Here is a 13,377-nt window from a genome sequence, read left to right on the forward strand (position 1 = left end):
TCATTGCTGCCTGTGCCTCCTTTGGATTCAAGTTACGTTTACTAAGAAGATTAAAAGATTTATTGGCCTTTAATAACTTTAGAAAGGTCATTCAAAGCATTATTACATCTTGCTTTGGTTATTGCAATGGCTGCTTGGGGTAAGGTGGCACAGAATGCCATTGCTAGAATCTAAACTGGCAGGAATCGTTATCATCATATTTCTCCTGTTCTAAAAGAGTTTCATTGGCTTCCAATTGCATACAGGAGAACATTTAACATTCTCTGTATGATTTTTAAGGTGTTTACAGGCTAGATAGAAAAACCTACCCCCCTGTTTACAAAGCCGCGTTAGCAACTGGCAGTGCATGAATGCCAACACAGCCCATTCACTTTGAATGGGCTGTGTTGGCATTGCCACTTGGCAGCTGCTAGCTTGGCTTTGTAAACAGGGGTCTTAGATCGTGAGCCCTCTAGGGACAGAGAAAGTTCCGGCACATAATGTGAACAGCGCTGCGTATGTCTAGTAGCACTATAGAAATGATTAGTAGTAGTAGGTCTCAACTTTGTTAGCAACCAAATTATGTATTTATCAACCTAGATGATTCTTAAGGTCTGAAAATAAATTTCTATTAGATGTCCCTTCCTATCAAACTGTCAGATTGGAAGAATACAGGAACATGATTTTGTATATAGCAGGTCCTGGGCTCTGGAATGCACTTCCTTTGAAATTAAGAGGAATTCAGAGTTTAAATGATTTTTTTTAGTCATGAAAGTATTGATGTACTCGAGTGAGAATTTGCACAAGTTTCATAGAAACATAGAAACATGATGGCAAATAAGGGCCAAAAGGCCCATCCAGTCTGCCCTTCCTCAGTTAACACTAACTCCTCCTTTCCTAAGGGATCCCACGTGGCTGTCCCTCGCTTTCTTAAATTCCGACACAGCCCTAGTCTCCACGACTTCCACTGGGAGGCCATTTCATGCATCCACCACTCTTTCTGTGAAAAAGTATTTTTTTAGATTCCTCCTATGCCTATTTCCTCTTAACTTTATCCTATGCCCTCTCATTCCAGAGTTTTCCTCGATTTGGAAAAGACTCACCTCCTGTATATTAACGCCACTGAGTTATTTAAATGTCTCTCCTGCCTCTCTTCCAGCATATACATGTTGAGGTTCATAAGCCTGTCCTTATATGTTGATGACGGAGACCGCTTACCAATTTTGTAACTGCCCTCTGGACTGACTCCATCCTGTTTATATCTTTTCATAAGTATGGCCTCCAGAATTGCATGTAGTACTCTAAATGGACTTCACCAGAGACTTATACAAGGGCACCATCACTTTTTTTTCCTACTGGTCATCCTTCTCTTAATGTACCCAAGCATCCTTCTGGCTTTGACCGTTGCCCTTTCTACCTGTTTGGCCACTGTAAGGTCATCAGACACAATCACCCCCAAGTCTCGTTCTTCTTCCGAACACAGAAGCACTTCACCCCCTAAACTGTACTGTTCCCTTGGATTATTGTAACCCAGTTACATGACCCTGCATTTCTTAGCATTAAATCTTAGTTGCCAATTATCAGACCATTGTTCAAGCTTCGCTAGATTCTTCCTCATGCCAACCACATCCTCCAGGTTGTCCACCCTATTACAGGGTTTGGTATCATCCGCAAAGAGACAAACCTTACCAGACAGCCCTTCCGTAATATCACTCATAATTTGTTAAAAAGAACCAGCCCGAGGACCAATCCCTGCAGCACACCACTGATAACATCCCTTTCCTCAGCGCAAGCTCCATTTACCACTACCCTCTGTCTCCTCCCACTTAACCAGTTTTTGACCCAGTCAATCACTTTAGTCTCATACCGAGGGCACTCAATTTATTTATCAGTCGCCTGTGCGGAACCATATCAAAAGCTTTGCTAAAATCCAAGTACACCACATCTAGCGTTCCTCCATATCCAACTGTTTGGTCACTCAGTTGACATGATCTGCCTTGGGTCCTGCAGTCATTTGATTTGAGAAACCTCACAATCCTCCACTTTAGAAGCATTTCCATTAGTTTACTCACCACCAAGGTCAGACAGACAGGTCTATAATTCCCAACCTCCTCCTTACTTCCGCTCTTGTGCAGGGGGACCACATCCGCCCTTCTCCAGTCCTCTGGGAACTCCAGACTCCAAGGAAGCATTGAAGAGGTCAGACCGCAGCTGCCAGAACTTGTCTGAGTTCTTTGAGCACCCTTGAATGTATTCCATCAGGCCCCATCGCTTTGTCTATTTTTAGTTTAGCTAGCTTCTGTGAATTGGTCCTGGTCTACCATACATCCAACCCCATTTGCATTTGTTTTCTGCGATCGTTCCCCTGGTCTTTCATCCATGAACACAGAACATAAATAATTGTTTGTTAAGCAGTTCAGCTTTATCCTTATCAGCTTTTACATATTTCTCCCCCTCAGCTTTGAGCCTCACAATGCTATTTTGGCACTTCCTCCTATCACTTACATATCTGAAAAATGTCTTGTCCCCCAATTTTACTGTGTCAGCTATCTTTTCTTCCATTTGTCTCTTCGCTTTCCTGACAACTTTTCCAGCTTCCCTTAGCTTTTCCAGGTATTTTTGCCTGTCTTCCTCTTTCTGAGTCATCTTGTAACGTATGAAGGCCAACCTTCTTTCCCTTACCTTTTCAGCTACTACGTTTGAGAACAAGAACGGTCTTCTTTTCCTCTTACTTTTATGTAATTTTCTAACATAAAGGTTTATCGTCTTTAAAATACCTCCTTTCAGTTTTGCCCACTGCTGTTCTTCCTTCAGCTGCTCCCATCCAACTTCAGAAATCAATGTGTTGATGTTTTTATAATGTTTACTTATTTAAGGGTTGTATGGATTGTAGTTTTGTTATTTGTTTCATGTATATTTTGAAGTTTGGAATATATTATGTATGTTGAATTGTGAGCCACCTAGAACCTTTGTGATACTGTGGAATATACATTTTAAAATAAATAAATAAAATGGTGGCCGCAGTTTCTAGAGGTAGTCTCACAAGACTACCACTAGAGGTCACAGCCATCATTTTGAACCTGGAGCTGCATAGGCAGTAACAACTTGAGATCTCTGCTGTCCCACCCTACCCTAGAATATCAGGGCATCTTTCAGGTAGGCCCAGTGGGACTACAAGGATGGTATGGTCCTCAGGAGGGAGTGGATTTGAGGCCAACCGAAACTGTCTGAAAGCTTTTGGCAAAAATGGAAACTGCAGCCAAAATTCATCACCTGGTTTCAGCCATAACTTCAACTGTAGTCAGGGCAGGAGCAATGTCCCAATCATGGCAGCCATTTTGAGGACGGAGCCGGAATAGGCAGGAGTAACTAGAGACCACTCCTGCCTTAACTACACCCCTAGACCACCAGGGATTGTAAAAAAAGACCCAGGGGAGCCTACGGTAGGAGGTAGGCACTAATGGAGGTCTGGAAGGAGAACAACTCCTGTTCAGAGGCAGGGAGAGAAATGGGACAAAAAGCACAAATTTTCAGCTTCTACCGAAAACACATTGTCATTTTCTGCCAAAACCAAAAACATGGCCAAAAATTAAAATAACCTTCAGCTGAAACTGGGCAGAAAAAAGGATTTGGGCTCGGTTTCTGCACCATAACAGATTCTGAAACTGAAATTCAGTTGGTCTCTAGAGTGATTTGCTTGAGAAGGGTGTTTGGGAGGAAGCTTGCAGAAGGGAGATGGATGCTCTGAGGATGACCTTCCGGAAGACTTGCTGGAGAGGGATGGATGAACTGGTAGCAAGTCAGGAGCTCCATGGTGGGCAACCTGCACAGGGTGCAATTAAATTATAGCTTGCTATGGCCTTGGGACATGGTGAAGGAGTTTGGTCAATATTGGGGGCGCTAAGCAGCCACAGCAATTCAGAGCTATCAGCTATTTGTTAAAGATTATAGTATCATCCGCAAAATGCAAACTTGCCCTATAAACCTTGAAATTTCATTCACAAAAAAGTAGAACAGAACTAACCTCAGGAAAGACGTACAGGTTCGGTGCATTCTTCATTCCTCACAATGTCCATTTACCACTACCCTCTGTCTTCTGTCCCTCAACTAGTTTCTAGTCTTGGGACCTGCCCCTCGGCTGTTCACCTCATTTACACGCCTCCTGTGCTGGACAGTGCGTAGCCACTGTTTGCAAAATGATCCCTAAAGAAACCTTGTTCCATACAAAGGTTGCATGAAGAGAAAACAGGCTGGCTTTACATTCTTTATTTTGGGGACACATTTCCATCAGGCAACATAATTATTAAAGCGTCATGACAAACAACAAGTGTTATGCTTTTCAATGTAGCCAGTGGCAGTGCTGCTGTGTACAGCACACAATGTTCAGTACAAACAAACCCAATTCAAAACATCTGAGCAAAACAAGACTGCAGCTTGCACTGGTCCAGTGTAAGGATGTCAAAACACTACATAGTAACATAGTAGATGACGGCAGATAAAGACCTGCATGGACCATTCAGTTTGCCCAACAAAATAAACTCTTAGCATATGGTATGATGTGATATAACATACGCATAATTGACCTTGATTTGTCCTTGCCATTTTCAGGGCACATACTGTAGAAGCCTGCCTGGCACTAGTCATATTTCTCAACTACTAGAGGTGCCGTTGAAGCCCTAATCCATCCCTTCCAGATCTGTCTAGCCATAATCGTGGCACAGTCTGTAGAAGTCCACCTGGCACTGACCTTGTTTCCCAACTACTAGAGTTGCAATCGAAGCCCTAATCCATCCCTTCCAGATCTGTCTAGTCATAATCGGGGCACAGCAGCAACTCAGGTCACCAAACAGCCTGTAAGTCAGATTAAGGACCACTATAAAAAGAGGAAGAGGGAACTAACAGCCCCCAGTCTGAGGTCCACAACAAGCTAATAGCAGCACCACACCCATGCAACAGCATCTCAATACCATGTGCATGTCCTTCGGTTACACACCAACACCCATATCTTCCCACTCCACATACCCTAAGCAATCGGCACACAGTATGGCACCCTGGCACTTCCAGAGCTGCATGTGTGTAAAGACGAGAATGGTGGCTAAGCAAGTAGATAAGGTGAAGAAATGACCAGTAGGAAAAATGAGATGATCGTGCCTCTGTATAGTCTCCACTGAGTACTCATTTGGAGTACTGTATATAATTCAAAAGGCTATGAACTAGATGGAGTGGAACGGTCTCCCAATAGACGTGGTGGAGACAAGGACCGTATCTGAATTCAAGAAGGCATTAAACAAGCACAGAGGATCTCTAAGGGAGAAGAAGGAATTGCAGAGGTGAGCAGTTGGTGTAGATGGATAGACTGGATAAGGCTTATGGTCTTTTTCTGCTGCAATGTTCTATTTTGGTTTCATCGCATCAGTTGCCCATGACTGATTGAAGTTTAAGGTATTGTTTATGTTATTTAAGGCTTGTAGGGTTGCGTAGACTTTATTGCTTATCACGTTGAATTCTTATCAGCCAACTAGAGAACTTACGTTTGCAAACTGATGATCTTTTGGAGACTCTTCTATGCCATTTGCTAGAAAGCTTGTCACTAGAAACCATGTACATTAGGTGGTAGATTCATGATTAGGGAGTTCATTATTGGGGAGATTAGAGCTGAAAGAGATGAGAGAGCATTTTGAAATAAGCTCAAAAGATATGTGTTTCAGGAGGATGAAAGGCAGGAAGGAGATTTAAGTGATGTTCATTGTCGTTTGTTATTAACTCTATAATTATCTCATGTTTAATATGTAATTTATGATGATTATGTGTGATGTAAACAACTTAATACTTAATGATTTGTGGTATAGAAATCTTTTGAATAAAAAAATATACTTCTGTGACAGTGACTTTAAATACTCAGCAAGGCAAGAAGGGGAAAGGATAACAAGTATTTCAGGAAAGAAAGGAGAAATGATGTAAAAACAAAATGGAGGAAATGGAGAAAGGAAAGCGATAGAGAACTATGAACCTCTCTATAATAGGGGTTCCCAAACGTTTCAAAGAAAGGGCCACATAGGACATATCAAATCACTGAGAGGGTCTGGAGTGGGGTAGAAATAAATAATCATTTTACAAAACGAAAGATAAAACAAGAGAAACACTTAGCAATGTACCTTCAGTCCAAGTCCACAAAACAGAAAGGAACAAATAAAAGCTCAGCGAACTGGAAACATAAAGGACCAGGAACAAAGCCAGACTCGTGGTCTGCCATGAACTGTCCATTCTTCATTGACTTTAAGATCTCATTACATGTTCAACGTCTGCTGCTTGTTGTTTGTATTTTAAACTGTGTATGTAATTCTGTTACCCGTCTTGGATAAAGGAGGGCTTTAAATAATAAAACATAGACATAATTAATCTCAGAGGACTAAAATCCCGAGACCCCACCACTCCCAGAACTCATAAGGTGCCTAGAAGCCCCTCTCTACACTCCAATCACGCCACCTCTCAACCCCCTAGAAACCTGAAGCTTCCCACCGCTTAAAATCTCAAGTCCAAATCCAAACCCAAAGTTGAGAGGATGCTTAAAATAAATACTTCATATCAGATAATTTAAGTAAACATTTGCAAGGAAATCTCACAGTAAAGGAGGCTTGTAAACAGGTTCCAATACTTTCCACACACAGCCAGAAATACCCGCCTTCATTCCTGAATGTGCCGACTTTGCTGTTGCAAATAAAGCATTACAATTCTGAGAAAAAAACAATGAAAAATAGCATCCTGATCGGAGAAAACGAAAGTCACCAAGACAGCAGTGCTTCATTGTACCCAGTGATGTGCTGGTAAATGTTTAATAACTGGCTCTCTCCAGGCGTAGCCAGCCCTGCAATTTTTTTGGGGGGGGCAGGGGTAGACTGGGGGGGCAATGCATTCCTCTCCCCCCCCCCCCCCATGCATGCAAGTTAGGCATACATTTGCTGGCGGAATGTCGAGCCCCACCAGCCAAATAAATGAAATGCTGGCACTCCCCACTGCTTGTTTCTAGCTCTGAGCAACATGCCGGACATCTTGTGCACAATGCTTAGAGCCAGAAACATGCGGCGGAAAGCAGTAGCAGTCCATTTATTTGGCTGATGGGGCTGTGCAATCCCCACCAGCAAAGTAAAAGGGAGTTCAGAAGGGGGCCTGAGCCCAAATTTTGGGAGCCAGTTGTTAAAGTAGCCACGGGGGCCTACTTTAATAACTGGCTCCCAAAATTCTTAAAAACTTAACAACTGACAAGCCGGATCCAGCACACCACTGCCTATATCCCACTTCACATCTTTCTTAAAACCTGGAAAGCTCCAGCTATCTACAACCTGGTTATTAACCCCCAGCTTCATCCACCTGAACTGAAATGCAGTAAAACTTTATTGAGGTCGAGAGGGGGAGTAGCCCTTCCTCTGGCATTTTCAGAACTTTATGAAGATAATGCTGAAATAAAGTCATCAGAGAGGATAAGGGAATACTGGGGAAGTTAAGCACTTGAAATTATTCTCAGAATTTCAATTCATTTATTCCATTTATGGATTGAATTTATTAAAATATCTTGACACAATGTACTACAGACAAACCATCCAATACTACAAATTAAAGTATAATTACATCACCCCTCCCTCTTCAAATTAACAAATTCTTATCTTAAACCAACTCTATTTTAGCAGATGTTACTTGAGCAGAAGCTTGTCCCAGCTGTTTAATCCTCTCATCCTGAAATCTTAACTTTTCTTCCTGTTTGTTAACCAACATGTAGATCTGAAATAATCAAAGCCACTGAAGTGAGAACATTCAAGACCCTGTTCAGAGAAATGTTCCATGATTTGACCAGAGAGAATCTTGAAAATAGGCTACAGACACAGCACCCACTTTCCAGGGGTCAACAAAACTAGCCCCATAGGTGCAACCTGGAAGATGTACTGAGCCAAATTGACAAATTAAAGACTAAATCACCTGGACCGGATGGTATACATCCAAGGGTACTCAAAGAACTCAAGCATGAAATTGCTGATCTGCTGTTACTAATATGTAACCTGTCGTTAAAATCATCAGTAGTACCTGAAGATTGGAGGGTAGCCAATGTGACACTGATTTTTAAAAAGGGTTCCAGGGTTGATCTGGGAAATTACAGACCGGTAAGCCTGACGTCAGTGCTGGGCAAAATAGTGGAAACTATTATAAAGAATAAAATTACAGAACACATAGAAAAACATGGTTTAATGGGATAGAGTCAGCTTGGGTTCAGCCAAGGGAAGTCTTGCCTCACCAATTTGCTTCATTTATTTGAAGGGAAAGGGAAATGGGACTTGATATACCACCTTTCTGAGGTTTTTTTGCAACTACATTCAAAGCGGTTTACATATAATCAGGGTTAAGTGACTTGCCCAGATTCACAAGGAGCTGCAGTGGGAATTGAACTCAGTTCCCCAGGATCAAAGTCCACTGCACTAGCCACTAGGCTACTTCTCCAACATTTATTTATTTATTTATTCATTCATTCATACTTCTATCCCACAATTATCCAAAAACAAGTTTTGGTTCAATGTGGCTTACATTTAACAGTTGTTACATTGATTCAATTACATATACAAGGTTGTATGATGCTATGTTTTACAGTGGTTGGCAAGATAACTATCAGTGCGTATGGAATAGTCATTGGGTTTCTTGAGAAGATGTCTTAGTTCATTTCTTAAACGAGAAGATGTGTTACAGTTGGAGGTTATGTTGTGTATTGTTGTAGATGTGGATAAAGGTGAGCTGGTTGATGTAGTATATCTAGATTTTCAGAAAGCTTTTGATAAAGTTCCTTATGAGAGATTCTTGAGAAAATTAAACACTCATGGGATAGGAGGCAAGGTTCTGATGTGGATTAGGAATTGGTTATTGGACAGAAAATAGAGGGTGGGGTTAAATGGTCATTTCTGTCAATGGAGGAGGGTGAACACTGGAGTGCCGCATGAATCAGTACTGGGACCGATCCTATTTAACATATTTATAAATCATATGGAAATCGGAATGACAAGTGAGGTGATTAAATTTGCAGATGATACAAAACTATTCAAGGTTGTTAAAACACATGTGGACTGTGAAATATTGCAGGAAGACCTTAGGAAATTGGAAGACTGGGCATCCAAATGGCAGATTAAATTTAAAGTGGACAAATGCAAGGTGATGCACATTGGAAAGAATAATCCAAATCAGAGTGACCTGATGCTAGGGACCACCTTGGGACTCAGCACCCAAGAAAAAGATCTAGATGTCATTGTAGATAATATGCTGAAATCTTTAGCTCAGTGTGTGGCAGTGGCCAAGAAAGCAAACAGGATGCTAGGAATTATTAGGAAAGGGATGGTGAATAAGACCAAAAATACTATAATGCCTCTGTATCGCTCCATGGTGCGACCACACCTTGAATATTGCATTCAGTTCTGGTCGCCATATCTCAAAAAAGATATAGCGGAATTAGAAAAGGTTCAAAGAATAGAGACCAAAACGATAAGGGGATGGAACTCCTCTCGTATGAGGAAAGGCTAAAGAGGTTAGGGCTCTTCAGCTTGGAAAAGAGACAGATGAGGGAAGATATGATTGAGGTCTACAAAATCCTGAGTGGTGTAGAACGAGTAGAAGTAAATCGATTGTTTACTCGTTCTAAAAGAACAAGGACTAGGGGACACTCAAGGAAGTTACGTGGAAATACTTTTAAAAACAAATAGGAGAAATACTTTTTCACTGAATGAATAGTTAAGCTCTGAAACTCTTTGCTGGAGGATGTGGTAACAGTGGTTAGCATATCTGGGTTTAAAAAAGGTTTGGACAAGTTCCTGGAGAAAAGTTCATAGTCTGCTATTGAGACTGACATGGGGAAACAGTTGCTTGCCCTGGGATTTGGGTGTCTGTCAGGTAGTTGTGACCTGGCTTGGCCACTGTTGGAAACAGAATACTGGGCTAGATGGACTATTGGTCTGTCCCAGTATGGCTACTCTTATGTTCTTATGCAAACACTTCAAATTGATTGGGAGTGCCAAACACAATGTCTTCCTGGACACAAAGAAGGAGTTTGCTCAATACTGGCAGTACTCAGCACCCACTGGCACCCAGAAAGCTGCCTCCTATTGGGAGCTTCCTGGTAAGGGTACTCTTTAAAATGATGTTTGTTCTCGATTGTGCTGCTTTGTTGAGATTTTATTGTATTGATTGTTGAATACTATACCATTGCCAACAGAATTCACAATTTTTAAATCACGTATGAATGTCAGTTTTTGCCACAATCTTAGTCTTCTACATGTCTTTTTGATGAAAGTTTGTCAATATACCTACATTAATAATAACATTATGGTCAGAAAGCCTACATTCATATAACATTACCAATGTTCTTCTTTTTGCTTTTTTGCTTTTCTCGTACTTTTTAATCTTTTTTTCTCTTTTCTTTTTTTTTTTTTTTTACTTTTTTTCATTTCAGTATTTTCTTTCATGCTTTTAAGGATTGTCATCTCCCTGTACTTTCACAAATCATGTTATATTAACTCCACTCTGTAATATTTTTCATTTGACATTACTGTATCAGCTTTTTATTGGAGTTCTTATTATATAATAATAATAATTATTATTATTGTTTACTTTTGTAGTTACAGTATTTTTGATTACTTCTTATTTTTTATTAGATGCTGTACTTTGGATTCTCTAGCCAATTTATGTGTTTTTATCATCAGTGGCTGGTATGTTTTGTTTTATTCCTATATTATCTTGTGGGGTTTAATAGTATGTTACATGATGTGTTCTTACATGTTTTTATATATAATAAGTTTATATAGTTTTTATTATGATTCGTGCACTTAATGATCCATATATATACACACACTTATATGCAACAATTTATGTATTTATATTCTTATAAATTTATCAATTTATTTGTTTTATTTGATGATTCAATATTAATTTTATATGTATGTTTATTGTTTGTACAAAGATATTTCATTTGACTCCTGAGGAAGGCGCAATTAGTGTCGAAACACAGGATGACGTAGAGTCATTTGGAACCGAATTGTTGTACAAACCTGTATTTTTGGAATTACTTTTTCAATTGAGCTACTGTTTGGACAGACATTTGGTCTATACCCTACCTTCTTTTTTCTTTTCTTGTAAACAGGTGCTCTGATGGCACTAGAGACTGAGGGGTCCTTTTACTAAGCCGTATAGCTGCCTACGCATGCCCAACTCGCATTGAGTTATCGCCCGTCTACCGTGTGGCCCTTGCGGTGATTTCATTTTTGAGACACATCCGCTACATGCGCCGGAAAATAATTTTTATTTTCTGGTGCACAGCAGAAACCAGGTGGTAATTGTCATTATATGCACATAGATGATTGCCAGACGGTTAACGAGTAAGACCTTACCGCTAAGTCAATGGCTGGTGGTAAGGTCTCAGATCCAAAATGGACACCTGCCAATTTTTATTTTGATGCACATCCATTTTCAGCAAAAATTTTTAAAAAGGTCTTTTTTTACAGGTGCGCTGAAAATGGATCTGCGTGCGCCCAAAACGCAAGCCTACACTAGCACAGTCCATTTTTTGGCACACCTTAGTAAAAGGGCCCCTGAGAGTGCCGGCATCCACTGATTGCTTCAAATACAATTGCTTCAATTATTAAAATCATGCTTTATGAACTCTCCCTATCCTTTTCCCTGGAATCAGATAATTCTCCAGCATCACCAGCCACTAAACCCTTCCATACACTGTCCTGATAATGAGATGCACACAAGAGAAGGAATCCACAGATACCTTATAAATAAAAAGAATAAAAAGGGCAGCTTTTCTTGTCTCAGACCTTGAGACATCCGTCTAGTTGTCAAATGATATTTCAGACTTAACAGTCCACATATCCTCCAACCCATACTAAGGGGAATTCTCCAGACGGCTTTGGAGTTTGGAGAGGACTTTGTTGCTTATTGATAGGAGCCTGAAACTAATGCAGGCTCCCCTTGTTCACATTTTAATGGGCTGATGCTCAAAATGTAACACCGGTGCAAGACGCAATTAGCGCTGGCATTAGCGCAGAATGCTCAGAGGGCTCTAGCATGGGAGATAACGTGTGTGCCAAAGATTAGAGCAATTAGCATGTAAATGTAGTCAAACAGATGTTAATGAGCTAATTTCCTATTCCCTCCCAATGCTCAAACAGCGCACAAAACAAAGCCTCCCTTACCGCTGAAAACCTAACGCCACATCAGAGCAGGCATTAGGATGTTTGAAGAGAGGATTTCTCATGAATCTCTCTTCAAAATCTGCCAGTTTTTATTTAATTTGGAAACAGAAGGAAACCTGCGCAAGCCCCCAAGCATTGGTAGTGAGACGAAATGTGTGCGAGACAGAGCACATCCGAAAGTGAGAGCAGACACTGGCACCTGTTTCCTGTGCTTAAATATAAGCTTTTCAACTAAAAAAAAAAGAGTGTTTTTAAAAGCTTATATTTAAAGGTGCAGAAAACAGTCGCTAATGTCTGCTTCACTTTCGGCTTTGCCTGACGAATGCACACAAGAGCTGAGCTTACTGTGAAACTCTACTGCACATGCACCAAGCACATTCCCCCTTGCTTTCACTTTTACAGCACACATATAATTTGAATACCATTTCCTTTGAGCATTAGCAAGCTAGTTTTCTGCGCTGTTCTGGCGGTATGGGTTTTGCACTGTTGGCTTTACGGTGAGAGTTCAGAGCATCAGCCCGTACGCCAGGTGACTCTTGATGCATCTAATCCCCTGGGATCCACTTATAGTCCAAACAGCCATTCTCCTCCTCTTCCAGCCAACGACTTCTTACACCCAACCAGTATCTGCAGTATCAATGTAGGGACTGATTCTCTGCTGCTGACACCATCTTCTCACTTCCTACAGCTGTCACTGATGCTGCCAGTCCAGCAGCTGACACTCCTTAACCATACATCAGAACCAGTAGCAAACTCACCCTCAGAGAGGTCACACATTAAGACCAGCCCACTGGACTCGGCATGGGTTCCAAGTCCAGCAAGATGTCTGCTCCCTTCGGTGACCAAGGGACTGGGAGGGTGACCAGAGGAATGACTCACGTATGGACTGTGCTGGAAGCACCGGACAAAACCCCCAAACTTTGCTTTTCCTATTTATTTATTTATTTATTACATTTGTATCCCAAAAAGTAAATAACAATTCCCAAATAATGGCATCCACACCGTGACTCACATCACCTCTACAATACCTGCTACACCACCCCTCCCCCATTCTTTTCATTTGTTTCTTTGTTTAAATTATAATATTTTTTTTATTTTATTACTGTTCACAATTCACAGTGTTAGGGTTCAGGTTGTGCTGTGCATTGAACATGTCTATGGAAAGGCAGAATACAGA

The sequence above is a fragment of the Microcaecilia unicolor genome, chromosome 8, assembly GCF_901765095.1.
Source record: "Microcaecilia unicolor chromosome 8, aMicUni1.1, whole genome shotgun sequence".
In the NCBI taxonomy this organism is placed as follows: Eukaryota; Metazoa; Chordata; class Amphibia; order Gymnophiona; family Siphonopidae; genus Microcaecilia; species Microcaecilia unicolor.